Raw genomic sequence first — 27,166 nt, 5'->3', positions numbered from 1 at the left:
GGACCACTTTACTAATAGGGAAAAAATTCTGAAAGAACTTTCCAGTGAGCTTGTCCCATGTCGTGATAGACCCTGATGCTTGCGATTCTATCCAATAAAAAGTGTTATCAATCAAAGAAAAGGGGAACAACCGATAATTTAAGTTTAGTATTATCAATTTGTAACTCCTATTTCTTAGCTTGGAAAGTAAAGTATAAGGATGTACTAGTCAGGTACAAGGAGATAGAGGAGGAGAATAGTTGGCTGAAGGCTAGAGAGTCCTATTGGGAGGAGAAATTCAAATCCTAAGAACAATTTCAATTATTGAAGTTGGAACATCTATGCCAATCCAACGAAGAAGCTCTGAGAGATTCCTAAGAGGACACAAGGAAAAATCTGACAAAGACTTTGCCCAAGTTAAGGTCCAATTTGGTCCTACAGGCCCAAGTTATTTGGGGTTCTCTAAATCTATGCCAACTGGACTTCAACTGCCTTCAGAAGGTTTCCACAAAATCCCTGGAATTCAATGTCTATAACCTTGAGGAAGAAGACTAGGAAAAATTCCAGAGGGAATGGAAGCAATCAACCAACTTCTTCATCCCCACTGACCCTGATGTAGAGGACGAGGACTTAGAATATTCAATCGATTTGGAAGAAGTTCCTAGAGAACACCCCCATACAGAAGAAGCCCCCACCAAACCAACTGACCAGCTAGCTGAGGGAGGAATCTAAGGATTTGTCTTCTTTTCTTGTATTTAAATCTCATTTACTCTTTCACGAAATCTCATTTACTCTTTAATGAAATCATTAATGAAATCATTAATTTCCTTTCCAGCTGTCTTTCTTACTCTATTCTTAATAGTATACCAAAGTAGTCGCCATGCAAAAGTCTTTAACTTACTTGAGGGACTAAGCTAGGTTTGGCGCATTATGCATGGAAGACTATCTCTCACTTAACTTCCAGAAGATTAGCTAAACCAAAAACTCAAATACAAATGAAATTTTAACACCCTATACCCGACCCTATTTATCGAATCTGAATATAGGGTGTTACAATAGTTTCACACTTAACTAATATTTTCAATTATTTTTCCTTTGCAAAACATGTTTCTTTATATGTCCCTTTGTATGAATAATATTTCCCTCAATTACCGCCATGGCACATACCTGGCTTGATCCCTTTTGACGCTCTAGTTCAATTCATAGACATGCATACCAAAATTTGCATGTAAGTTTAAAGGAACTTAGTGGGTCTCATTCAATATTATCTTTTTAAGGGGTTGTAGAATCTTTCGACTCAAGGTTTTTGGATTTCCTTATAAACATTGGCAGATACTTTTCTACTTCCTAGTTGGCAAGTAACCATACGCCAATATCTACACTAACCATCTTTTACCCATTTCACTTAATTTGAAGATTTTAGACTTTTCACCATGCTTCAAATCCCATTGCACAATTTATTTGCAATTGTGGTTAGATACGCTTCTCAGAATGATATTCGATGAATACTACTCTTGATCGTTTCCTTTGAAGGACCCAATTATTATCAGAACACTAGTTACATCGTATCATCGAAAAAATCTAGACAAACATACTTGCTTAAAAGAATACAAGATTTTAATTCAAGCAATAGAATCCTAGAGAACTTTAATACAAGACCTAAGAAATTCCCAGCTTGGTGGGCACTTAGACTACCCTATATTCCAATACATAAGGTTCTTGTCATAACATATCACTAAGGCAAATTCATCAATTGATTACTCCTGTCAAGAATACTATCAAAAAATGCCTCACAGGTATACCCAGATCTCACACAAGACAGGCCAATATCTCACCACTTGATCATTAAAGAATTCACTCCACGAATTTCCCAGATAACATGCCACAAAGGCTTTCCAGAGGATTCACCATAAGGCTTTCCAGAGGATTTGCCAAAAATGCTTTTTAGAGGATTCTCCATAAAGGATTTTCAGAGGATTCTCCAAAAAGGCTTTCGAGAGGATTCACCACAATGGCTTTCTAGAGAATTCACCACAAAGGCTTTCTAGAGAATTATGTGTTTACTGTCCCGATAGACAACATCAATGGATTCCATAGGGCTTCTCCCACATGGTCTTAAACCTTCACATCCCATTGGTGTCCTATCATGTGATCTGTATGTCCGGTTTGCAATATACCTACCTTACCAGAGGCAATACTAAAGGATCGCTTTCTCACCTTTTTACATACCCCAGAATTATCAAGTACTGAACCCATATAATAGGAAAGTATTTTGGAATGACTACACGCACGCCAACAACATCTTATATCACACAATTTCATATCATGTCGGACATTGTTCACCTCATTTACATATTTGTAGATATCTCTTAGAAACACACATTCTTATAATTACATGACATATATAATTCAATTTTAGAGACTCACTAGAGACCTATATTAACCTCAGCCTGAAGCTTTCATTTCAAATGTTCGTCCAGACTAGCAATAGCAACTGCTTAAAAGATCACAAGATTTCCATTAGAATCCCTATTACAGACATTTTACTAACATTTTAACTACATGCAACCCCTATAGAGGGTCGTCTTGTGACACCCTTCCCTTCTGTAACTGTAATGTGCAAAGCTTGAAGACTTACTAGAAGACAGAATCATCTATGCATTAGACGAGATCTTAGTCTAATATTAATGAAGAATAAAAAGCAAGTGTTGAGGTTAGAAAGAAGAACCTAAACATTAAGTAGAAAGAAAAACCATCTGAAATGGTACCCTCCCATAAATATACTCTCAGACCCCCCGATTTCCCTACCAAATCCAGGGTAGGTAAAAGAAAATCTGGTGAAGGTTTCACTTTCTGTTGACCAGTCAGAGAGAGGCTCAAATTAATCTAATTTGAAGACTTACTAGAAGGGAGACCCTTCCCTTCTGTAACTGTAATGTGCAAAGCTTGAAGACTTACTAGAAGACAGAATCATCTATGCATTAGACGAGATCTTAGTCTGATATTAATGAAGAATAAAAAGCAAGTGTTAAGGTTAGAAAGAAAAACCTAAACATTAAGTAGAAAGAAAAACCATCTGAAATGTTACCTTCCCATAAATATACTCTCAGACCCCCCGATTTCCCTACCAAATCCAGGGTAGGTAAAAGAAAATCTGGTGAAGGTTTCACTTTCTGTTGACCAGTCAGGGAGAGGCTCAAATTAATCTAATTGACTACTGTAGAGAAATGTCCAATAATGTTACTTGCGATGACTTGCTTAGTTTTCTAGTTATAGTGTACAAGTAATCTTTCATTCATTTTACTACTCTGCCTTTTACTCTAATCTGTACCTTATATTGCTATAGAATCTCAACAACTCCAAACCAACCTAGTATGAGATCCAATTGAAGAGTACTCGTGAAGTCGGGTGTACTATATATTTGTAGATACCCACATCTGGCATGGTTTTAAAGATAGTTAAGTCTCCTACAACTTCTTCATACACTTGACAGACTCTTAGTGTTCAAACAAAACTCAGGGGCGTACCCCTTCATAGTCGCATACTTTCTTGGTTGTAATCTTTCTTCTTCTAGAAACATCATTCGATCAATTCCTTAGATACCACCAATGGGCGGATTCTTTAATGCTAGTGTGTGCCAATACTCTAACTCTCCATCAAACAAATAGTGTGGTGGATTCTGTTACCACAGTGTGTCCAACAGTCTACATACCTACCTTACTCATCTTTTTAGATTCGTCAATTTTCGGGGTGTGCCTTTAACAATCTCTTCAGATTGTGCGGATCATCTTCAAGCTTTTTCTTACCTATTTTTTTTTCTTGGAGGGGTTGTGGATTGATTGGGTTTACAAGGCTAATTAGGATTTTTACACACCACGTTTCATCTTTTCCATCTATCTTCTTTATTTTCTTCTTTATTGTTCTAATCTTTGATTTATTGTTCGATTTTATTTATCTTAGTTGTTTATTATCATTGCTTTGTTTAATTTTTTTTATCTAACTTGGATTTGTTTACATTTCAAGTTGCGTCAAAATCTAAGTTCCTTTCAGAACGTCTAGAACCCTAAGTCAAATCTATGACTTGGACAAACTTACAATCCACTTTTGCATTCATCTGTACCATCCTCTCTTCTCTTTTCTCTTTTATTCCCCCCTTTTGACCCCATGCTTTATCCTTTTTTGACAAACTTAGGGTCACCACAAACAAGCTGTGAGAAAAGATGTTCGACAAGTGAGGAAGGTCTTAAGGAATCACTAGGATCTTCGTTTTTTTGTGGTTGTTTTGGGTCCACCTTAAATATAATATTTTGGCATGAGAGAAGCTGTTGCGAATTGGGCTGGTGTGATGACAACGAAGGCATCGACCATCAGGGACTTGTAGTATACCTTTTTGACTCTGTGTAGTGAGTTATATTTGGCTAATTTGTTTGTTTTTAGGATTAAGCTTTTGTGAATGAATGTTTGTATCATTTTGTTTGTGTAGACCTAATTTATCACAGATCCCAACACTTTTGGAGTGTGCTTCAACACCTGAAAAGGACTTGATGATTGATAAAGTTTCTTGGTGGGATGGGAGAATCGGTTGAGCTTAATATATAGATTGATGGATAATTTATTTTTTCTCCCTATTTTGTGAATGTGCTCAAGAACTATTTGCAATTAATTCACCTTTTGGCTTGTGACTTATTGTTATATCTTATAGTAAGGGATTAGGTTGTTTGTTTGAATTTCTTTGTAGCTCTATTCTTATGTTGAATCAATTCGTCCTTTGTAATCTGGCTATGTGGTCGTCTTGAATGAATGCCTTTCTAATAAGGTTCTGATTAGTTTTTAAAACATATCTAAAAACTAAAATTTGCAAATAACTTATGTTAATTGCTTAATTGTTTAAAAAGTAATTAAAATTTATATTTTATATATCATAATATTAATGAACTTGAGTATCATTTAATGAAAATTTTAACATTTTGCATAATTTTTTATACTAATGCTAAGAGCTTGAAATTAGAAACTATGCCTTTTCAGAGCACTTTTTTCATAAAACTTTTCTAAAGCACTTTTTCCAAATCAAGTATTTTGAAAGCATTTTTTTCAAACTAGGCTTTTCAATATCATATTCCAAATACAACATTACATCTAAAGTAGCCTTAAGTTCATGTTTTCAAATGAAGTTTGGATTTACGAGCCAATTAGAACTATAAATAAATTGAGCTTGAAAGAATGAACATTGTTTACAAATTTTTTGGGTTTGACTAAGCATTAGTTTGGATGTGATATAAGACTAAGCAAGAGTGACATGCAAGAACATGGAAAAGTGTGGGGGCGTTTGATTTTGCACTCAAAAACACTCTCTGATGCTTAATTTGGTGAGTATTTTTGGGATAAGTACCATTCAGATATTTAGGAATAATGGCAGTAAAAGATAGCCTATCTTAATTATTATACTTGCCTCTTTATAGCCAAGTTTTCTCTTCATTCCTTTTTCTACTCGTGGTTCACTTCCTTTTATGAGAGTGCACAATCTCCTTCTAATTGGTTGAAATGGACTTTTCTATCAAGGTCACCTTTCAAGACCCTGCATTTGTTGGCTAGAGCTTCTTTTTCAAATAGGGTTGTGTCCAAGGACTATACAATTATTGCTTTCTCTTCTAATTTATTTAGAAGTTCGTTGGTTTGTAATCCTTATATTAAAGCACCACATGTAGCATTGCAATAAGTAACTATTAAGTTTGGTTCCTTTACACCTAAATATTTTGAATCACTTATTCTTTAGGATTTTTGCCTATTTATTAAGTAGTTTCCCTTAAGGGATATGGCTCTACCAAAGATCATGAGAGAAAAAGAGATGAAAGCCAATTTTGGCTTAATAATCTATCTTAAGGGATAGGATTCTACCATGAGCCATGGTAACAATAAAATGAAAGCTAATTTTTTGCTTGATAGGTTCCCTTGAGGGATATAGCATTATTATGTATCGTGGAGGAAAAAGAGATGAAATCCATTGGCTTGGTAGCTTCCCTTGAAAGATAAGGCTCTACCATGTGTTGAGGGAGCAAAAGATATAAAAGTCAATTTATGCTTGATAGCTTCCCTTAAGGGTTATGGCTCCTGCCATAGGAGCAAAGACTAAGCGTGGCAATAACCTGTCATGTTTATGTTCCAATAACCCCCTAACTCGACTTAAACGTTATGACCAGACTGAGAAGGCTACATTAGCCATCAAAATGGCTAAGCTAACTTATGATACTTTTGAAGACCTTAAATAGACTCATTTTAGAGAAAAACCATGGTTTTATTTTGAGTTAGTTTTAAAATCATTCATTTATTAGGTCATCTATACTTAAGATTCATTTTTTTGTTGACAGTGTTGTTTTAGAAAAACCGTTTGCTTGTCTTTTTGCTTTATAAAAACTCGATCTTAGTGCAACGAAAAACTATTATTCATGTCATTTTGGAAACCTAGTTGCCTTATCGATTTGTTTTTCAAAAACGACTTCATTGAAATGCAACGGAAATTGGAGAATAATGTCAAATTTTAACTACTCCAAATATTATGTATTTCTCAATTATTATACTTAAGTAATCCATGCATGCAGAAATCTCCAAATAAAAAGTTACCAAGCCACAGACCACAAGTAATTAAAAATTACAAACCAAAACTAGTAAATACTTATTAATAATGCTTATTTAAAAATAGTTTGATGTCCGAGGTGATTCTCAGTATGTTGGGTTCGGCCCTAGTTTCGAGGTTCACCTGAAAAGTTGAACACTGTGGGGGTAAGCTTATGAAAGCTCAATGTGAGTCTAAGAGTTATCTAAGGAAACATATATCAATATTGTAAGACATAGGAACATCAACATGACGACCATAATAAATAGAGCAATTTATCAATCAATGCATATTAGAATTAACCAAAAGACCATTGATCTACCATAATTTGATATGAAAAATTAGGCTTCCTTGGTATACCTAAGGAGCTTATTCTCAAGCAAACCATGGTCTTTTTCGTAGTTTATCATAATATTTAAATTTTAAGTTCATAAGTGTAAATGTCTCATTTTTACTCATTTTTGTGATCCAATTTGGCCAATGTGCCATTGAGGCCTTAATGCGTGGTTGAATGGTATAGGAATTTGTTAGAGGTTGAAAAGAACCAAAAACAACATTAAATATTGGAGATTGAAAACCTTGGAATCGTATTACCTCCAACAGACTTGAAGATTGGAGACCACCCTTCATTGGTATCGCAATATCCACCATAAAAAGGACCCCAATGTTCGAAATTGACTGGGGTATCATGATGTTAATATTGTAAGGGGACAAAATTGGACATAAAGGGTAGTCTTTGTTTACCCGATGCACGAGTCATACAAGGCCCGTGTAAGGGCAATTTTGGTAATGAAATTTCATCAGCCATTAACCTAAAACAACCAATTTTGGCTAAGGAGAGAGGAGACACACATTAATTTAGTTTTTAGCTTTAGTTTTTAATAGTTTTTTTTCAAATTTTTTAGGGTTTTTATTTTCTCTTCTCCTTTATTAATTTTGGAGTTTATTTTTCTACACTTCCTTCTTGTTCTTAGTTTTCTTAGAGTTAGTTAAGTTAGTTATCACTATAGCTTAGGTTTATTTGCATTTTCAGTCCCTATACTTTGGTTGTAAGACACTTCTAATTTTAGTTTAATGTATTTTAGTTTCTTTTACTTTAAACTGGCTAAATATTGTTCTTTTTATGCTTATTGCTTTATATTTCTTGTTGAATGCCTTTAGTTTAATGTTGCTTAAGTTTTCTTATATAAAAATTCAAAATTTTATAATTTTCTTAAGCTTTACTTTAATGGCTTCTTTGCTTTTCATTTCCATGTCCATTAGCTTTATTTTCAGCATGAGTAGCTAAACCTTAAAAGGGGTTGGTTGATGGGGATGTGGGTAAGTTGATTTTTTTGGACAAGGGATGAAATTTTAATAAATTGAACAAAATTGAATAGAACTTAAAACTTAGGAATTGACACCCTACAGGAATATCTAGACAATTGAGACCAAGAGGTAAACATCTTGTGCAGCAATTCATTAGTCCAAGATTAACAAGTAAGATCGAGAGATAAACCAGATTAATTCTCTAAATAGGTAAAATTGAGATCGACAGATAAAATTGAGTCACTTAGTAATTTAAATAATTTAAGCCCCTCATTTGAAGACCAACAAACCACATCGAAATCAACCAACCACCATTAGTCAATTATTGGTTAATCTCGTAATTTTGTACTCTTTATAATTTGGTCCCTAGATTAGCATATTTAATAGTGTACGCTATTTATTACTCAATTGCCATCTCTTTTGGGTTCAGCCCCTTGGAATACTTCGTGCTCCTTTGGAAATAAAAACATTGCAACTAACCTGCACGCTTGCAGTAAAACCGCACTTTAAATTTTCTTTATAAAATCATTTGTTTTATGTGCACACATACGCGATCAAGTTGTTGGCGCCATTGCCGGGGAGATGGTGCAAGATTGAGTAATTTTTAGTTGTGAACTTCTATGTAGAGATAAGTAGCAAAAGTAAGATTTATATATACGTCTTTGTTTTTATTTGTCTTTATTTCATTTGCAATTTTTATTTAATATACTTCACTCTTTTGTGCTTATAGAAGGCGTTGTATGTCTCAGATCAATAACGGTGTCTTACCATTTGAACCGGAACTGGAACATATCATCACACACATAAAAAGTTCACAACATCCTAGAGACGCCAACCTTTAAAAGAGAATAGCCTATTGAAGAAACGTGAGTAAAGATTCAATAACCACCACACCCACCTATGGATCAACATACTTTGCATGACTATGCAATGACCAATCTAGATGTTGTTCAAGGTAACATTAATCGTCTGATGATTAATGCAAATATCTTCGAAACCAAACCAGCAATGATCCAAATGATACAAGCGAACCCTCAATTTTGAGGATAAATGAATGAGGATCAATGAATAAAGATCTAAACCAACATCTTAAAAGAATTCTAACCATTTATGATACCTTTAAAAATAATGGGGTACTCGATGACATTATCTGATTCGATTATTCCCTTTCTCTCTTACTGGTAATGCATTTACGTAGTTAGATTCACAATCGATAGATTTCATCAACACTTGGGACAAGCTAGCGAGCAGATTCTTGGTGAAATACTTTCCGCTAAGTGAGAAAATGAAGTTTCGTATAGATATAATGATTTTTTGACAATTGGAATGGGAATCAGAATACATGCCATGAGAGCGCTTTAAGGTCATTCAACGTAAGTTTCAATATGATTGCTTTCAAGATTGGCAGGACTTTTCAGGTTTTTTTAATGGCCTTGATGAAAACTTGCACTCTAGTCTTGACAGAGCGTCTGCGAGAGCATGCATGTCGAAGACATACGTCGAGGTTTGCTAACTTACCAAGGACATGACAATGAATTCTACATGGGGCTGGCTGAGTGGTTCACATATAGAGACAAACAATTAATCGTGAATGCGGTCGGTAGTGAGGACAAGTATCAACAAGTCCTAAAAAGGCTTAATCAATTAGAGATGAGTTCAACCAAGGCGTAAGTCCAAGATCAGCCAATTCTAATGCATTCTAATGCAAGACATGAAGGTGAAGGCGCTATGTGGGGAAATGCTAATGAGAAAAACCAAATAGAGGTTAATTATGTGGGAAATAGAGGATATAACCCTTACTCCAACACCTATAACCCGAGGTGGCATGACCATCCTAACCTTAGGTGGGGATGGAACCAAGGAGCCCAAAACCTTAATCTCCCATTGCTTGAGGCCCTAGAAAAAATGCCGAAATATGCCAAGTTCCTTAGAAAAGTCATGTCTAGGAGGAAAAATATTGGAGAGAAGAGAGATTCACTCTGAACACTGAGTGTAATGCTGTTGTGTCTAGAAGAGTCCCACCAAAACTCAAGGACCCCAGTAGTTTCAATATTCCCATAGAGATTGGAGGTGTGAATTTTGGCAAAGTGCTTTATGATTTTGGAGCAAGTATAAACTTAATGTCATTGTACATCTACTATAGGTTAGGTTTAAGTGACCTTAAAAAAACTTCGGTTATCATCCAATTAGCTGATAGGTCACTAGTTCACCCAAAGCGAGAGTTCAACAATTCATTTTACCGATTGACTTCATAGCTCTTGACTTTAATGAGGATGTAGAGATACCAATTCTGTTAGGGAGACTATTCTTAGCTACCTCTTAAACCACCATTGATATAAGCAAAGGATATATAATGATGGAAGTCGGTGGAGTGGTTGAAACCTTTACGTCTGTAAAGCCCAAACCTAAGGTGAAGGAAGTGTCCCTAATAGTGAGCTAAAGTGCCAAGCTATTCTGGTGGTCTCCGATTATGGGACTAAAACTGTGAAATATTTAAAGTGGTGTATGTTTGTAGATTCGAGATCGAGGATGCGAGGCATCTATGTGAGGAAACAAAATATTTTGAAGAGGCAACCAATGAATCAACTCGTAAGGTTGAAGGCAACAAAACATTTGTTGGTGCCTGGAACCTTGAGCAAGTATCACTGTGGGGGGTGTTACATATCACCTTGGAGAAATTTTTAATTTGCTGCATATGGCAATTGAACTCAAAATTTGTAAATAATTAAATTATTGAGCATGGACTCCACGAATTTTCAGCATTTAGATTAGGATTTTAATTCATCTTGGTTTAATTTTGCACTTGGTAGGTCAAATTTTTTAATGTTCAGAGAAGATTTGACAATTTTGTAAGTATTTTGGGGCCCTATTCAGTGAAATCGTGATATTCGAGGGGGATATCACGATTTTTTTATAGCTTTAATAGGGGACCAAAAATCTTTAGAGTATCACGGTATTGGACTTTTGGTATCGCGATACCCCTGAAACTTCAAAAATAAAATATTGGTTTACATATAATGGTGTCACTATACCCACAATTGAGTATCGTGATACCTCAAATAGACTCAAAAATAGAGGTTCCAAAAATAGAGGATATTGTGATATCCACTATTGGGTATTGGGATATCCATGTTGGGTTGGGTAATACTCGAGTTAAGTGTCTCGATTAAAGGCTTTTAAGCCCCAAAACACCCCTAAAACACTCGATTTTTCCCAAATCCTCCAAAATAAAAAACCTTAAAACTCTAAAACACTCTTCCCCTCTCCTAATAAAATTTATTCTCTTTCAAATCTACACTCATTCTCTTTTTTATTTGTAGGTGTTCTTTATTGGTGGCTTGGGAAACACAGTTCTGCGCTGACACAAACAACCACTTCACTGAAATCACTACTGTTCAAAGATTCTTTCTTGTCTCTTCTTTGTATTTTTTATTTTTATTTTTATTTTCCTTGTTATCTTAGTTATTTATTTTTTTTCATTTGTGATTAATTTTGCTGTGGTTAGTTGGTTAGATATATTTGATAGTTAGCTTAGTTTAAAAGATAATAAACATGCCTCCAAGAATGACAAAACGATCAAGATCCCAATCTGAACTATCTCCAGCACTAGAGGATGATTCAGTCAAGACTAAATCAAAATAGGCTGAAGCCTATTTCTTATCCATTTAAGGACACTCATTTATCCTTGAATGAGGCTTCGACCCTTTTGCCTCGCATTTTGAGGATATTTGGGATCTCATTCGTTTTCATCGTTGGATGAATTTTGCCTTTGTTCCGAAAATACCAACTGTTATACCGATTGTTTTGGAGTTTTACTCCAACTTAAATTTTTTTGAAGAAAATAGAGTGTATGTTCAGAACAAGGTTGTTAACTTCTCCCTGCATGCTATTAGTGACTATTACGGTGTCCTTCACTATGAGAGTGACGAGTTGTCCGCTTTGGACCTCGATAAATTGAATAATTTTGATATGGACGCCATATTATGGAAGCATGAGAGGTGCAATAATAACCCTTTATCCTTTAAACAAGCTATAATGTTCTCGGTTGACAAGTTATGGATGCAGTTTATCTACACATGTATTAGTTCCCTCCTAAATGCTAACACTGTTAATGTATTTTGAACTACTTTATTATATTGTACATTGAAAAGAGAGTGTCTCCTGGGTAATGGATAAAAAAAGAAATAAGGAAGTGTATTTTAGGTATAAAGGTTGGTATATATTTTCCCCACCTAACCACAAACTTGTGTCGACGAGTGGGGTGGAAATGGATCCAACTAAGAAATTTCACCACCCCACTCAGTGTAGCATCGGAGACACTATTCTTAGGTAGTTTCAAGAGCTCCAAAGAAAGCAGATCCAAATATGGAATATGTAAAGGAAGCATAAGATGGAAGTGCTTTCAATAGTCAAGAAGAAGAATGCAACGAAAAAAATCGATGTTGAGCCTACACAGTGGGAACATAGGCTAGGTAGAGATGTGTGCTACAACACGAGACTGCTAGAGGCCATGAAGCCATTCGTGGATACCTTCTTGGTGAGTTAGAGGGATAGAGCATACAATGGCCAGAAAGATTGAACGATCATATCTAAGGGCAATGCAACTGATGAGGACCAAGAAGAAGAAGCTAGAGATGAGGAGAATGACGAGGCGACAGAGGATGATGACTTCGCACCCTATCATGACAATTTTCAGGGTACTTTGATGTCATTGCAACCATCTACAGGGGCTCCCTATCATTTGGGAGTTGAGCGACCGACTAGGATGTCGTTAAAAAGGTCGGTCATCAAAGACAAAGGAAAAAGAGTAGTGGGATCGAGTGAGGGACCTTGTGGAGATTCACAATAGTTATATGTTTTCACATCTTATGTTATTATTCTTTTATGCAGCATGTAAGCTATAGAAGACTACACAACATTTTTTAGCTTCAACAAGGAGATGGACCCCCGAGCTATTCTGGCGCTCCATTCTAAGAAAGTCTGATAACCTCCTTTTTTTGGAACACATTGGGGACAATATGTAGTCTAAGTGTGAGGGGATGCACATAGTTGTAAGTATTTTATTTTTCTTGTTTTATGTTGTTTTCTATGCTTATTTTCATTTTTAGTCCCTTTTTCAAAGAAAAATTTCAAATTTTCAAAAAATTACATTTTCTTTTGCTTCTACTATGTGTAATTGCATGGTGCTTTGATTATAATTAGGTAATAAGTCATTAATTATAAATATTGAATAAGTACATAGAATTGTCAAACTTGTAAATTTTGAATGATACTAGATAATTTTTTTTAATTATAGACTAATTAGTTCAATTAGTTAATATGTATAATAGACTAGAGGCAATAACCTAAATTAAAATGTATAAAGTGTACCATAGGATGAATAAAGTATACGAATCCTTGAAGATAAATAATTTGAGTTGTTAATTATTTGTTTACATAAATGTATGCTTGAAAGAATTGGTGTTAGGTGATTGATTCAGGAAAGATTTTGGCATTTTTTGAACTTGCCTAGAGCCTTAAAGCTTACATTCTTGTATGTACTCCTAGTTCTCATATCTTTGAGCCTCGAGCACCCTTTTCTTGTAAGCCTTAATATCAAAGCCTCGAGCCTAAATGAGTCTAGTAATCAATCCTTCATTGTACCGATTCTTTAAAAAAATGCACTATGTAATGGACACCGAGCCATAGACATTGAAGACTAGGTAGAAACATTATGGTGGCTTTGTGTGAGAAAAAAGAAAATTAAGGGATTACCTGAATTAGCACGTAAATTAAAAAAAGGGTGAACGAAAGAACACAAAATAAAGAAAAAGAGAGCTAAATAAAACTAAGCTCAAAAAAGGAAATCTTTCGGTTCACAATTATAAAATTTGTACGTACTAATCTCGGGTAATACCTTCTAATATTTTGGAGAAATAAAAAGGTGAGGTTGTGAATAAATTGGGGACGAGTAAGGAAAAATGTAATGTGTTTAACCGTTTCTAGTGCTTGAACCCGTTCTGAAAACCCATTGTTTAAATTTTGAACCATCCTAAGCCTCAGAACGCTACAAGCCTAGAAGACCTTTAGGACCTAAATAAGAACCTACATAATTATTTTTGAATAGCTTGCATTTATTTGAATGAATATGACCAATTCCTTTTAACTATCTATGAGCAATCCACATGATCTATTTTGATAGATAACACTTGTACATATGTTCATTTCCATTGTCTCTACATCTATTAACATTTTAACTTAGTGAGCTAATTATGTTTGCATTAGGAATAAACATGTTAGATATCACTCCTAAGTTTCATGTGAGGTAGTTCTTGTAAGAGTTTGATGTTTTACGCTATATGGCTTAATTGCCTGATTTAATCCAAGAGTTGTCATTTTCTTTGCATGATTGGTGTGTTTGCTTAAGGACAAGAAAAGAGTTAAGTGTAGGGGATTTTGATCTGGCATAATTTGATATGGAAAATTATGCTTTCCCGGTATACTTAAGGAGATTATTCTCAAGAAAAGTAGTCTTTTTGTAGTTTTTTTTTAATTTTTATATTTTAAGTTAATAAATGTAAATGTCTCTTTTTTCCTTATTTTTGTGACCCAAATTGGCTAATAGTTCCATTGAGACCCCTAACATGTGGCTGAGTGGTGTAGAGACGTGTTTCAGGTTGACATTGAGCGAAAATGACACCAAAGGAAAGGGTATCGCTATATCAAAACCTTGGAATCGTGTTACCTTAAATAGACTTGAAGATTGGAGACTACCCCTTAGTGGTATCGCGATACCCAAAGTTCAAAATTGATTGGGGTATCGCGGTATCCTCTACTTGGGTATCAATCACACAAGGCCCATGTATGGGAAATTTAGTAACGAAATTTCATCAGTCATTAGCCTAAAACAATCAATTTTGGCTGAGGAGAGAGGAGACACATTAGTTTATTTTTTAGCTTTAGTTTCTCTAAGTTTTCTCTTAGCTTTTCTGCAACTTTTCTAGGGTTTTTATTTTCTCTTCTCCTTTCTTCTAGTGTAACACCCCCACCCATCTCCGTCACTGGATTAGGGTTACGCGATGCTACAAGAATTAATAGAATAAACATAGACTATTGTGATCCAAAATTTATTTTTGAAACAATGATCAATAGATTACATTCAATAAACATATTATTCATAGAAAAATGGGACTTATATTGAGCCTACAAGGCTTTAAAAGCAATTAAGAAACAAATAGGAACTAATTTGAAACAAAATATAAAAGTAGGGTAAAAATAGAAGACAGGAGTCAGATGGCCGTCTGGTCAGGCTATATGACAGGGTTGAAGCCGTGTGGTGCAATAAAACATGGTCGTGACACTCAACCATGTGCAAAAACAAAGACTATGTAAGAGAAGACACACTGTCGTGTCTCCAGATCGTGTAAGAGACAGTGGCTATGTGAACCTAAAATCACAAAAATGAAATAGATCTAATAAGCTATAAAAGTAACATATTTTAATTTCATTCTTAATGCATTTTCTAATGATTAATTGCGTAAATTAGTGAATTTGATGCTCCTAATCCTTTAAATTAATGTTTCTATACTTAGGAGAACACTTGGGAGTGAAAGGAGAAAAAAACGAGTCAAAATCGAATAAATAGAGTGGTTTCCAGGTTCTACACGGCCTGAGCACTTCCACACAGGCTGGTCACACACCTATGTGCTAGCCCGTGTCGATAACGCACCCTGCTTCCCAATTACGTGGAAAAACCCAATATTTAGGCTTTCTGAGCATTCTAAAGTCTATAAATAACAATTAGAAGAGGACTTAAGGGGAAAGGGAGAGAAGATTGAAGAATAGACTCAAAGAACGCCGTCGGATTCATCTCGGAAGCAGATCTCCTCAAGATTGAAGATCTCCATTTAATTTCTTTAGAAGTTTATTTGGGTTTCTTTATGTTTTGTTGTTATCTGAACTTTGAGATGTTTCTATTTAGGATTATGAACTAAATTCCTTAGATACCTAGGGAAGATGAAACCTATGATGAATCTTATTATTTGATTTCTGATTTACATGATAAATACCTGATTTCTTTTTCTCAATTATGTATGATTATTTCATGTTTTAGTATTTTCAGGATATTAATTCATGTTTAATGTGCTTAATCAGTGAAGCAAAAGTCCCTGTTTAAGAGTAGATCTAGCATAATTGAGTGGAGTTGCATGCAATCCAAGAAATAGGACGACATAAATATACCAGATTAGAGTCAAATCTAATAGGGGAATTCATAGATCGAGTTAATGCAACAATAGGGGTTTTAATTAGAAAGAGATTTCAATTAATCAACCTAGAGTCATTTTTTCTTACTCTCGAAAGAGATATTAACATAGTTTAGGGATTTCTATGGATCAAAGCACAAGTGGATAAATCATTTAAATTCGATTCATAATAATAAGTGAAATCTAGGTGGATTATTTCCTGGGTATTGTCTCTCTCATCGGTATCTCAGATTATTTTCTTATTTTATTCTCTATTGCGTTCTTAGTTAAATTAGTTTAGTAATTTTAGATTAAAAACAATCCCTTCTATTTGAAGGCTAAATAATAGAAAAACAGTAATTACTAGTACTTTTAGTCCTCGTGGATACGATATTCCCCACTCACCATAACTATACTATTATTCGATAGGTGTGCTTGCTTTAGTCGTTTTTTATAGTTAGTTTAGTGAATATCAAGAGCACATGACCATGTCCCATACCCATGTGAATGACATGGTCGTGTGTCTAACAGTGTGGTAGAATGTGGTTGCCATAAGGTACCTTAAAACACAAGCCTTGCATCAATGGTTTCCCTAAATCCCGAGCATACCAAAACCATTCATTCAAACAACTCAAAACACAGCAAAATCATGCGAAAATATATCATCTGCCTAGTTCTAACCAATATGCCATAAGGCACCATCACATCCAACTTAACCATACAAGTCAACTCATTCATCTAAGTTTTCATTTATCCATCAATATGCACTTAACCTAAAAGGTTAACCAAACCACATCTTTTATGAAATACGACATGCATGATTCATACCAAAATAAAACTTACACCAAAACTCAATTATTCCATATTTTCATACCTAACAAAATTACCATATCCATGCACATCTATATACCTTAATCCTCCAAAACATAATGATCTTATCAATCTCAACTACCTTATAGCGCACCCCAAGATCAAGAAAGAAAACTCGATGTTAACTAGTGCAGTGGAAAACCATTAGTCATGTCATTTGGAAATCTAGTTGCCTTATCGATTTGTTTTTTAAAAATGTTCCTTTGCAATGTAGAAGAAATTGGAGATCAATTTCAAATTTTACTTAAGCCAAATATCATGCATTTCTCAGTTATTATACTTAAATAATCCATGCATGCGGAAATCCCAAAATAAAAAGTTTCCAAGCTACAAACCAGAAATAATTCAAAATTACAAACCAAAACCAATAGACTTATTAATAATACTTATTTACAAGTAGTCTGATATTCGAGGTGATTCTCTATATGTCGGGTCCGGTCCTAGTTCTGAAAATTTTGCAATACTAATCCGCAAATTTGTAATTCTAAACTTAAACTAGGACTAAATTAGATCGAATATTCATTTAATATGTTAATAATACAATAATGACTAACCTTGAAATACCCCTATGGGTTCAGCCAAAGCAATGATACTACCACAAATTTTCAAATTCGAAACATCATACGAACTTACACTGATTCAATGAGAAACGAATGTGTGAAAGCAACCTAACTTCCCTACTGATCTAGGATGTTCTTATCAACACCTACGATTAAAATATCACTAAAAATCAGTAACTAATATACAATTAAAGGCCTTAGAACAATCAACCAAAACATCATCTCTTAATGAAAACTATACGGCACAATAACTCACGACAAATCACAATTATGCTTCCCGTTAATTAAATCTAAGATACCAGATGAATGGGATTGGATGCACCTTTAATTGGAAAGGTTAAGTCTTGTTTTAAACATTAAAATATTAAAGAAAACACTATTGTAATTGTCCAACAAAAAAATTTTACAATAGCCCAAAAACGTCGGTATTCTAAAGGCAACAACACCACTAATGGCGGCAATACTGGGGCTGCTATTGGTGGCACAAAAAAGTCTTTTTTAAGGTGGTTTAGGGAATATCTTAAGGATTAAAAATAATAAGGTAAAGGCTAGAAAAATAGAAGCACAAATGGAGGAGAAGAGGGGCGGCACAATAGGGGTTAATGGGGGCAGCAAAGTGAAGGAGAATGGAAGAAAAAAATGAGAGAGTTTGAGAGAGGAATAGGGTTGGATATTTATGGAAGTAAAATAAATTAGAAAATTTGATCATTAAGTGAAAATTTTGTATTTAAACCTAGGTTGAATAGGTGGGGTGGGACAAAAATAGGAGGAGAGAAAAATTAGGAAAAAAGTAATCAATTTGTAAGGGAAAGGATTCGAACTCGGGTCGCTAAGCCCAATACACTCTCTTGTTATTTTCTCTTAATCATTTAGCCAATGGCTTATTCTTGAAACAATTTTAAAAGTTAGAAATTAAAATTCATAGTGTGACAACACTTGGTCCACTACATTTTTCTTCTAGCCCAAGTTTTGGTATGTGACAATTTTTCCCTTCTTAAAAGAAATTTCGTCCTCGAAATTTTTTTAGTCACAAAATCTGATACCCTTTTCTCTAAAATAAGACACCATACTTTCACTGTATAACTCTAATCCCAACACAATTCCAGACAATACATATCCTTACATTCCTAAAAGATATATCTTAAATATCAAACTATACAAACGTTACTAACAGACTTCTTTACCCCAATTCCCAATTTAAAAAATACACAACTTGCTATAAATGGATGAGTAAGCAAGAATTAATCTATGTAAAGTACAATTTAAGAAATGTACCTGCATTGACATTAGCCGCATCTTTGTCATCTCGACGTCCAGTCGTATATACCGAAGCAAGTTGCCTAGTCGAGCTCGATTCACACCCTGACTTGGTGCTTTTTCTCCCTGATTACCATTACCATTTCGATTCTAAACACCGCCCCTTTAAGGGAACTGATTACCCCTTTCATTTTGTACCCTTACCTGACCCTGATTCTATGTCGGAGCTTACATCTGATTTACCCGATGAGGACAACCCTGACCGCCTCTGGATGTACTAACATTCTGAGTGTGAATATTGTAATAAAATATAGAATTACGAGGAGTTATCTGCAAGTATACGAGTCTAGTTGTAATATAATTTTACAATGGAGTGGGTAAGTACTTTGAGAATCGTACCCAAGGGAGGTGAACACTACATCAATTCTAACCTAAACACTAAAAGATCTAATTAGTACTTTCCATTTAGTTATAGTACGAAGAATATAAAATAAAGGATTCTTAGGGGTTTTATAATAATACAAATGAAACAACATAAAAAAGAAATGATTCAAGAGATTAAAAAGGGAGAATAAATAAAATTCGATTAGGGTGATTAGCTTACTTTGGTAATCTCCATCAATTGTCGTTTCGGGTTCCTCGTCAATCAACTAGTCGCTAACCTAATAGGATATTCTGATCTTCAACTAACATAACGAGTCAGCAAGAACTACTTATCTTCTGACCTTATAGTCCAAACTGGTTTAGGGTTAAGGTGTTCACGGATGGACAATACAAATTTTGGGTTAATGTCCACCTTGATGACTTCCCGAGGTTGTCAAGCCTAGGTTTTGTTTCACGTTCTCCCTTTCCCAAACAGCTGATCCATTGATGAACCCTACAAAATAGTTAATAAATCATACCTCCACTTGCTAATCCCCCATAGAAGTATTAGTTCCTCATGGCGTTCATAAAAATATATAATTAATGTAAAGAGAAAGTATGTTAATTAAATTGACAAGATACAATAAATGAAAGAGCCTCATTGTATTGATATTAAGCATAAACCCACAGAGTTGAATGATTCTACAATCAAGATCTCTTGAAAGAAAATAACAAGCAAATAAAATAAACTCTAGAAACCTAAGAAAGAAAATGAAACTAATTCTAAAGAAAGAAACTAGGTTAATGGAAAGGTGTCTTTGACATGTGCCCAAAAGGCCTATTTATAGCCTTCAGGTGGACGTTATCCCTAACATTAGGTTAGCTGAGATTCCTGAGCTTTAAGTTCGATTGTGTCGACCAAAATGCCCCTACTTTACGTTTAATTTTTGTCCCAGAGTCGATGTCGCGACACAAACCAATATGCTTCTCTATAGCCATCTGCAGGGGTATGTCGCGAAACCCTCAGTTTATGTCATGACATCAAATTTAGACTTGTGTTTTCTTCATTTTGTTCCCATGTTGCAACATCAGACCTCTTGTGTTGCGACATAACGTCCATTATCGACCTAAAATGCCTTCTAATAGTCACTTGCACACTTACATAGTACGTTAGCTCTCCCTTAGGCCTCATTCGTCCCTTAAGGTCAATAAAAGACTGAATTTGCACATTTTATTCAATGTAAGTAAAACTAAAGAAACTTAACTAAAACATATTGAAAGTGCTTCTATTCAGGCTCCTTAAGTGTGAAAACTAGTTTAATCTACTACACTGAGTTACGACAGATCAAACCCTCAGGTGGAACTTATCATCGTATCCAACAATTCCTCTAGTAATGGCTACTACCACATTCTACTGAGGTTTGGCTTCCCTAGCCCGCTTCAAAGGTTGTTGATTCGGACCGGTGGAACAAAACTCTCTTTTATTCCGTACTTTATTCCTTTCTTTTCTTTTGAGCTCCAAACGTTTATTCTTTTCCTCCAACTTAATCTTCTCAACAAAAGTCCCGAAAACTTTTTTTAGGACTCCTAAAATTACTTGGGATACTATATCATCCCCTGTCTCTTAATCACAGCCTTCTGCAGTAGGCACACTCACGATGTCATTTGCCTAAAGATCAGGCACAATTCCCTGAGAAGCAAATGACTCAACTTGTGCAGCTCGATGCTGAGCCCCACAGTTCCCCATACTATGATTGTCCATTATGTATCCTTCGATCTTAAGTTTGGTCTAAAGTTTCACAGAAACATTCACTAGATACATTCAATTCTATGTCCATAGAATATTCAGGTTTTTCCTTTACAGTAAGAGAATATTCAAACACTAGTTATTTCAATTCTATGTCCATAGTAATACACCCCTAGTGTTTATCTACAATTTAGCATTAGAATTTCTATGAAAACCAAAGTTAGAGTCTCGGACCTGCTTTTCTTTGTAGGAAATCATTTTAAAAATTTCTTGTGGCTTGTTATTCCGAAAATACCCTTTCTTTTCAATGAATGGATGCAAACCCATTTAAAAAATAATGCTCAATCTTATGTTTTGAATCGAGCTCTGATACAACCAAATGTAACCTCCCTAACCTGGCCTAGACGTTATGGCTAGATTGAGAAGGTTACATTAGCCATAGAAATGGCTAACTTACAATAATTTTGAAGACCTTAAATCGACTCATTTTAGAGAAAAATTGTGGTTTTACTTTGAGTTAGTTTTAAAAACGTTTATTTATTAGGTTTTTTGTACTTAAGATTCATTTTATTGTTGACAATTTTGTTTTAGAAAAACCTTTATTTGTCACTCTACTTTGTAAATGCTCAATGTTAATTAGTGCAAGGGAAAACCATTATCCATGCCATTTTGGAAATCTAGTTGCCTTATCGATTTTTTTTTCAAAAATGATTTTTTTTGAAATTTAGTGGAAATTGGAGAACAATGTTAAATTTTACTTAAGCCAGATATCATGCATTTCCCGATTATAATGCTTAGGCAATACATACATGCAAAAATCCCCAAATGAAAAGTTATCAATCCAAATACCAGAAATAATTAAAAATTACAAACCAAAATCAATATAGATTTATTAATAATACTTATTTAAAAATAGTCAGATGTATGAGATGATTCTCTGTATGTCGGGTTCGCTCCTAGCTTCAAGGTTTATGTAACATCTCGCCCAGCGAAGCCACAGTATTTGAGTACTATTATTAGAAGTAAGACTTATAGAATAGGTTCTAAGTGGATATGGTACTATATATGACTATGTGCTCGAAGACTATACAATATACCTTTAGGTGAAGTCTTTATTAAGGTGAGCTTGGTGGTCTGGCAGACTCTTTTATAGGGTATATGCCACCCAGCTGGTAGACATTAATGTTTATTCCTTAACTGTTAAACCCTTAGTTTAAAAAAATAGTCAGCTTTATTATTATTTTATTTGGAACCATTTAGTTGGCCTAAAGAGTACTAGTTATAATGGGATAAGGTTTTTAAAACTGAAAGGACAACATTTAAGATGAGAGAGAATGTTATTAGTCACGGGGACTAAAGGAAGGTTAATGGGAGGACAATAGTGACTTCCTGATCAAGTTTTTTGCTTTCTTTGGCAAACTTAATTTTTCTCTCCAAAAACTCTCTTCATTTTTGTGGGAAAACTTGAGCACTGAGACTTGCCTAAAAGACCGAGTTCATTGTACTTAGCAAACTCTACTAACATTGGTACTTGGTAAATACCGATGAAACTCAAGTTGTTTTCATGGTTATTTATGGAACCCTAAGGTTTTATGCTTTAGGGTTAGTTTAAGGGAATTAAGGAGGAAACTTTCAAATTTCGGGTTTCCTGTGAACACTCTTGTTAAACATGTTTAGTTTCTGGTAAAATCATTTGATAAGATAACTCTTCATGTTATAGCTCAAGAAACTCCTGAAAGCTCCCGAGATAAGGGCAATGGTCTTGCTGTCTGAGCTTCTCTACAACTTGTTTGGTGAGCTCTTTTTTACTCCATGTGTGCATGTGTATGCTTTCATACATGTTTGGTATAAGGTAAGTTTACCTATTTTGTAAAGGTAAAGTGTTTGCGCCAGAGTAACGAATTCTTGTCGTGAAAAGTATGGTCTGGCATATTAGTATAAATGTTATAACGGCCTTGTATCGTGTTGAGTTAATACCCACATACTCTGAAAGGAACCATATGGTCTGAACAAAAAAGAAATGAAATCATGGCATTGCCTTCAATCATATGAGCATTGAACTGGCAGATCGTGATACATGAGAATGGTTATCTAGCCTCTGGTAGGGCAAGTGTAATTGCAAACCAAATTGGCAAACATGACAAAGGAAAAGAAAAGTACAAATGATATGATCTCTGAACATGGACTAGGGTTTTTGTCAAACACGAAGAAGGTTGTTTGCTTAAATGCGTGGGCGTACTATATGCGCCAAAGGAACTTAGTCTACTATAAGATCTGAATAAGTTTAGTACTTTGCTAATGGGCGAATTATATAAATTCTGCTTGTGGATAGTATTTGCCAATGGGTGAACTGGGCGAATTATATAAATTCTGCTTGTGGATAGTATTTGCCAATGGGCGAACTATGTGTTTCATTGAGTTGGGAAGGTTCATTTGTTTATCATATGTATAGCTATCTTGGTGTTTGCTCTGGAACTCACTAAGTTCTATAAACTTACTCTGTTACCTTTCTTTCTCAGGATCATTGAAGAAGTAAAGGAATCATCAAGGACCATACTAGAGGATATTTTTTATTGTGAGACTTCTAATGTTTTTGTGTTATGGATGACAGTGAAGGTGACGTTAAGGCTTAAGATTTCTAAAGAATGATATTTTGTAACTAAAATTGTATTCGTCAAACTATAATTTTTCCCTATTTCTTGTAATGAAGCTTATGGCCTTGAATTGTAATAGTTTACTTCATAATTTTCTATTTTAAAATTTTGTTATCTCAAGATAGTTTTGATGAAGTCTAACTTCTTTTCCAATTAATTTTCAAAAAAGGAAAAGGATGTAGGGCTGTAATGCGTCATTCCTGGATCCTTTTCAAGGGCCGGGTATGAGGTGCTATAGTTTACATGAAAAGTTAATCACGATGAGGGAGTGAGCTTATGAAAGCTTAGTATGAGTCCAAAATTTATCTAATCAAACATATATCAATACAGTAAGACGTGAGAGCATTAACAGAAAGACCAAAATAAATAGAGCAATTTATCAATCAATGCATATAAGCATTAACCAAAATAACATAAAGCCACCTCATGGAGTTCATATCAGTAACAGTTCATATTAAACCATAATAGTTAACAGATCAAAGTATAGGAATGGTATGATGTAATGCCAAAGGTTCCTACCCAATCATCCACTACACACCACGATTTCCCCAAAACTCATCTACCGAACTCCAAATAGTGCGAACCAAAGCTCAATATGGATAAACCACCAGTACAGTAATGTAGATAAACTGCCAATATGAGCAGGCATGCTACCAGTATTGTGCACAAGCCTCCAATAACGATAATCCAAATAAACTGTCAATAGTGTGGACAAGCCACCAATAGTGCAATCAAGCTGCCAATAATATGATTAAAAATCACCAATATCCTTGGTACTCCTGATGCAGTGCATTGAAAACAATATTGTGAACTTTAATTGTTGTTGGTACTCCGTGGAACGCCTCAATCAACCAAAATAACCTACCCCATGCATATGCAACATGACATACAATCATTGAGCAAAATCATGTTTTCAATTCAGCTTTGGTACAATGGCATGTTTTACATGCTTGCGATAATAGTTTTGGTACATTGATTTCATGATTTCAGTCAATCGATAAGTATGGCATCAATAGTGTGTAACATACATACAATATGCATTACAATCAAACATACTTAGCATGAAATCAATCAATGACTTAATGAGTCTCATGCTATACAAACACTCAATAACCAATAGCAATCCATATCATGCAAATATAGTGTCCATCAATATCAGGCATGCAATCAATTAATTAGACATGTGAAATTTTGCATTCATGCAAATTTTAATAAAGACTCATCACTCGGTCAATTATAGATGTTCGACACTATTTAATTAGCTCATTTGGCCACACAGCTTGCCCGACCAGCAAGCAATATTTATCAACTTAATATATGTTTTATTGTATTGCAAACAATTATTTTGAGTTAGGACCTGCATCTTAGTTCGCAAATTCGCAGCACTAATCTGTAAATTCGTAACTCCAAACTTATGCGGGACTAAATTAAATTGAATCTACATTTAATACATTAATAATACAATTAGGACCAACCTTGAAATACTCCTAAGGGTTCGGCCAAAATAGCGATACTACCATGAATTTTTAGATTCGAAACATCAAACGAACTTACACTAATTTGATGTGAAATGAGAGTGCAAAAGCGTTCCAACTTCACTGCTGATCCTGGACATTCTGATCAACACCTACGATTAAAATATCACTAAAAATTAGTAACTAATATAAAATTAAATTCCTTAGAACAATCATCCAAAACGTCATCTCTCAACAAAAACTATACAACATAATAACTCGTGACAAATCGCACTTACGCTTCTCGTTAATTAGATTTGAGATGTCAGATGAGTGAGATCGGATGCACCTTTAACTGGAAAGGTTAAGCGCTATTTTAAAAAAATAAATATTAAATAAAATACTACTGTAATGGTGCAACAAAACAAAAATTACAGCAACCTAAAAATGTGAATATTCTAAAGGCGGCAACACCACTAACGACGACAACAATGGGGCTGCTATTGGCAGCACAAAGGAGAAGTTTTTAGGGCGATTTAGGGACTTCTTTAAGGATTAAAAAAATAAGGTAAAGACTGGAAAAATAGCAGTGCAAATCGATAGCAACAAGAAAGAAGAGAGGAAAAAATGAGAGTAAAATTCAGAACAACACCAAGGGAAAAGATGGGAAACAATGAAGATCCAAAAAGGCAGAAAAGAGAGGGTGAATATGGTGTTCAATTCATTAGTAAAATAAGAAAACAAGTAAGCAAAACAATTGAGGACAAGAGGGGCGGCACAACAAAGGTTAATGAGGGTAACATAGTGAAGGAGAAAGGAAGAAAACCGGGACAGTTTGAGAGAGGAATAGGGTTGGACGGCTGTAGAAGTGAAAAAAATGAGAAAGTTCATCATTAAGTGAAAATTGTGTATTTAAACCTAGGTTAAATAGGTGGGGTGGCACAAAAATAGGAGAAGAGAAAAATTAGCAAAAATTTAATCAATTTGTAAGGGAAATGATTTGAACTCAAGTCTCTAAGCCAAAGTACACTCTCTCCTTATTTTCTCTTAACCATTAAGCTAATGGCTCATACTTGAAACAATTTTACAAAATTTAAATTAAAATTCATAGCGTGACAACTCTTGGTCCGTTACTCCAATTTTCCTCTAGCCCGATCTTTGGGATGTGACAGTTTCTTCTTTTAATGGGTAGTATTCCTTTCTTCACCCTCTATCTTGACCTATATCGGGTAGGTTCCTCACAATTTTGGTTCCCTCTTCCAATTGCCAAGCTATAGCTCTTTGCGTGGTCATCATCAATATATTGAGCTCGCTCATGGTCAACACATTGGTTTTTCTTTTTTTGACTTTGTAATAACTAGTTAAGTTGGTTGCGAGTGTGATTTAGAGTTTTCTTTTGTTGTGCCAAGAAGGTAGAGGCCTAGAAATATATCTGGAACATGTATTAGAGTGGTAATCGGAGAACTAAGATGACTACTAATAGGTTAGGTTAATAGGATTTGTCTTGTACAATACATTTGTTAGGAGTTGCAAGCATAATTGGAACCACCTGCTGTGTCAGTTATAACCAGGGACCTATTATGGCAAAAAATGTAGAAGTTCCCTTGGTATGAGGCATAGAAGAAGGGAGTGACATTGAAGTTGTTCCAAATTTAAAAGGATTAGTATAGGCTAGGTTTTGCATCAAATAACATAATAAAAGATTAATAATTTATGTAGTAAACACATGAAATAGGTAGTATCATGGAGTGCAAAACGAAAGAATGCAGGGGAATAAAAATGAGGTTGGTACCTATAGAAGAGCGACCATAGGGTTTACACCCCCATAGAGGTGGAAGACAGGTTAAGGAACCAAGTGAACCAATCTTGACAGAAGTAAATGTGACAAGGATTGTTATATACGGGCTAGTAGTTGTACCACTAGGTTGGGAGACCATCAGAGTTGGTGTAATGTCATTAGGTTTTGTAGAACCAAAATTATCTATAGTAGCGATTGTCGTGGTGATTATGTGGGTAGTAACAAGAATAGTGCAAACAGTGAGATTTTCTTTTATAGTGGGATCCATGATTTCTTGTTCATTTCCCACATATTGTGCCTTTTTAGGTTGTGACTAGGCTATGGTGTGGATGGGTTATAGGTTG

General features: G+C 34.8%; 1 long non-coding RNA gene across 4 annotated transcripts; it reads right to left on the bottom strand.

Moving 5' to 3' along the window:
- Positions 1-6,496: 6,496 nt before the first annotated feature.
- Positions 6,497-27,166, bottom strand: LOC107921374 (uncharacterized). Of its 4 annotated transcripts, none has more exons than XR_001691041.2 (5): positions 25,324-27,166; positions 25,125-25,197; positions 19,411-19,683; positions 18,825-19,136; positions 6,497-6,733 (listed from the first exon to the last, which is right to left on the bottom strand). It is a non-coding gene; the product is annotated as an uncharacterized lncRNA (long non-coding RNA). The 4 variants fall into 4 exon arrangements; XR_005909470.1 differs by having other exon boundaries at positions 6,510-6,733; positions 18,825-19,091; XR_005909469.1 differs by having other exon boundaries at positions 6,510-6,733; positions 18,825-19,683; positions 25,324-25,379; positions 25,466-27,166.

The sequence above is a fragment of the Gossypium hirsutum genome, chromosome D01 (assembly GCF_007990345.1).
Source record: "Gossypium hirsutum isolate 1008001.06 chromosome D01, Gossypium_hirsutum_v2.1, whole genome shotgun sequence".
Lineage (NCBI taxonomy): Eukaryota > Viridiplantae > Streptophyta > Magnoliopsida > Malvales > Malvaceae > Gossypium > Gossypium hirsutum.
The sequence above is the reverse complement of the archived record's forward strand: the minus strand, read 5'-3'. Positions and strand labels throughout refer to the sequence as shown.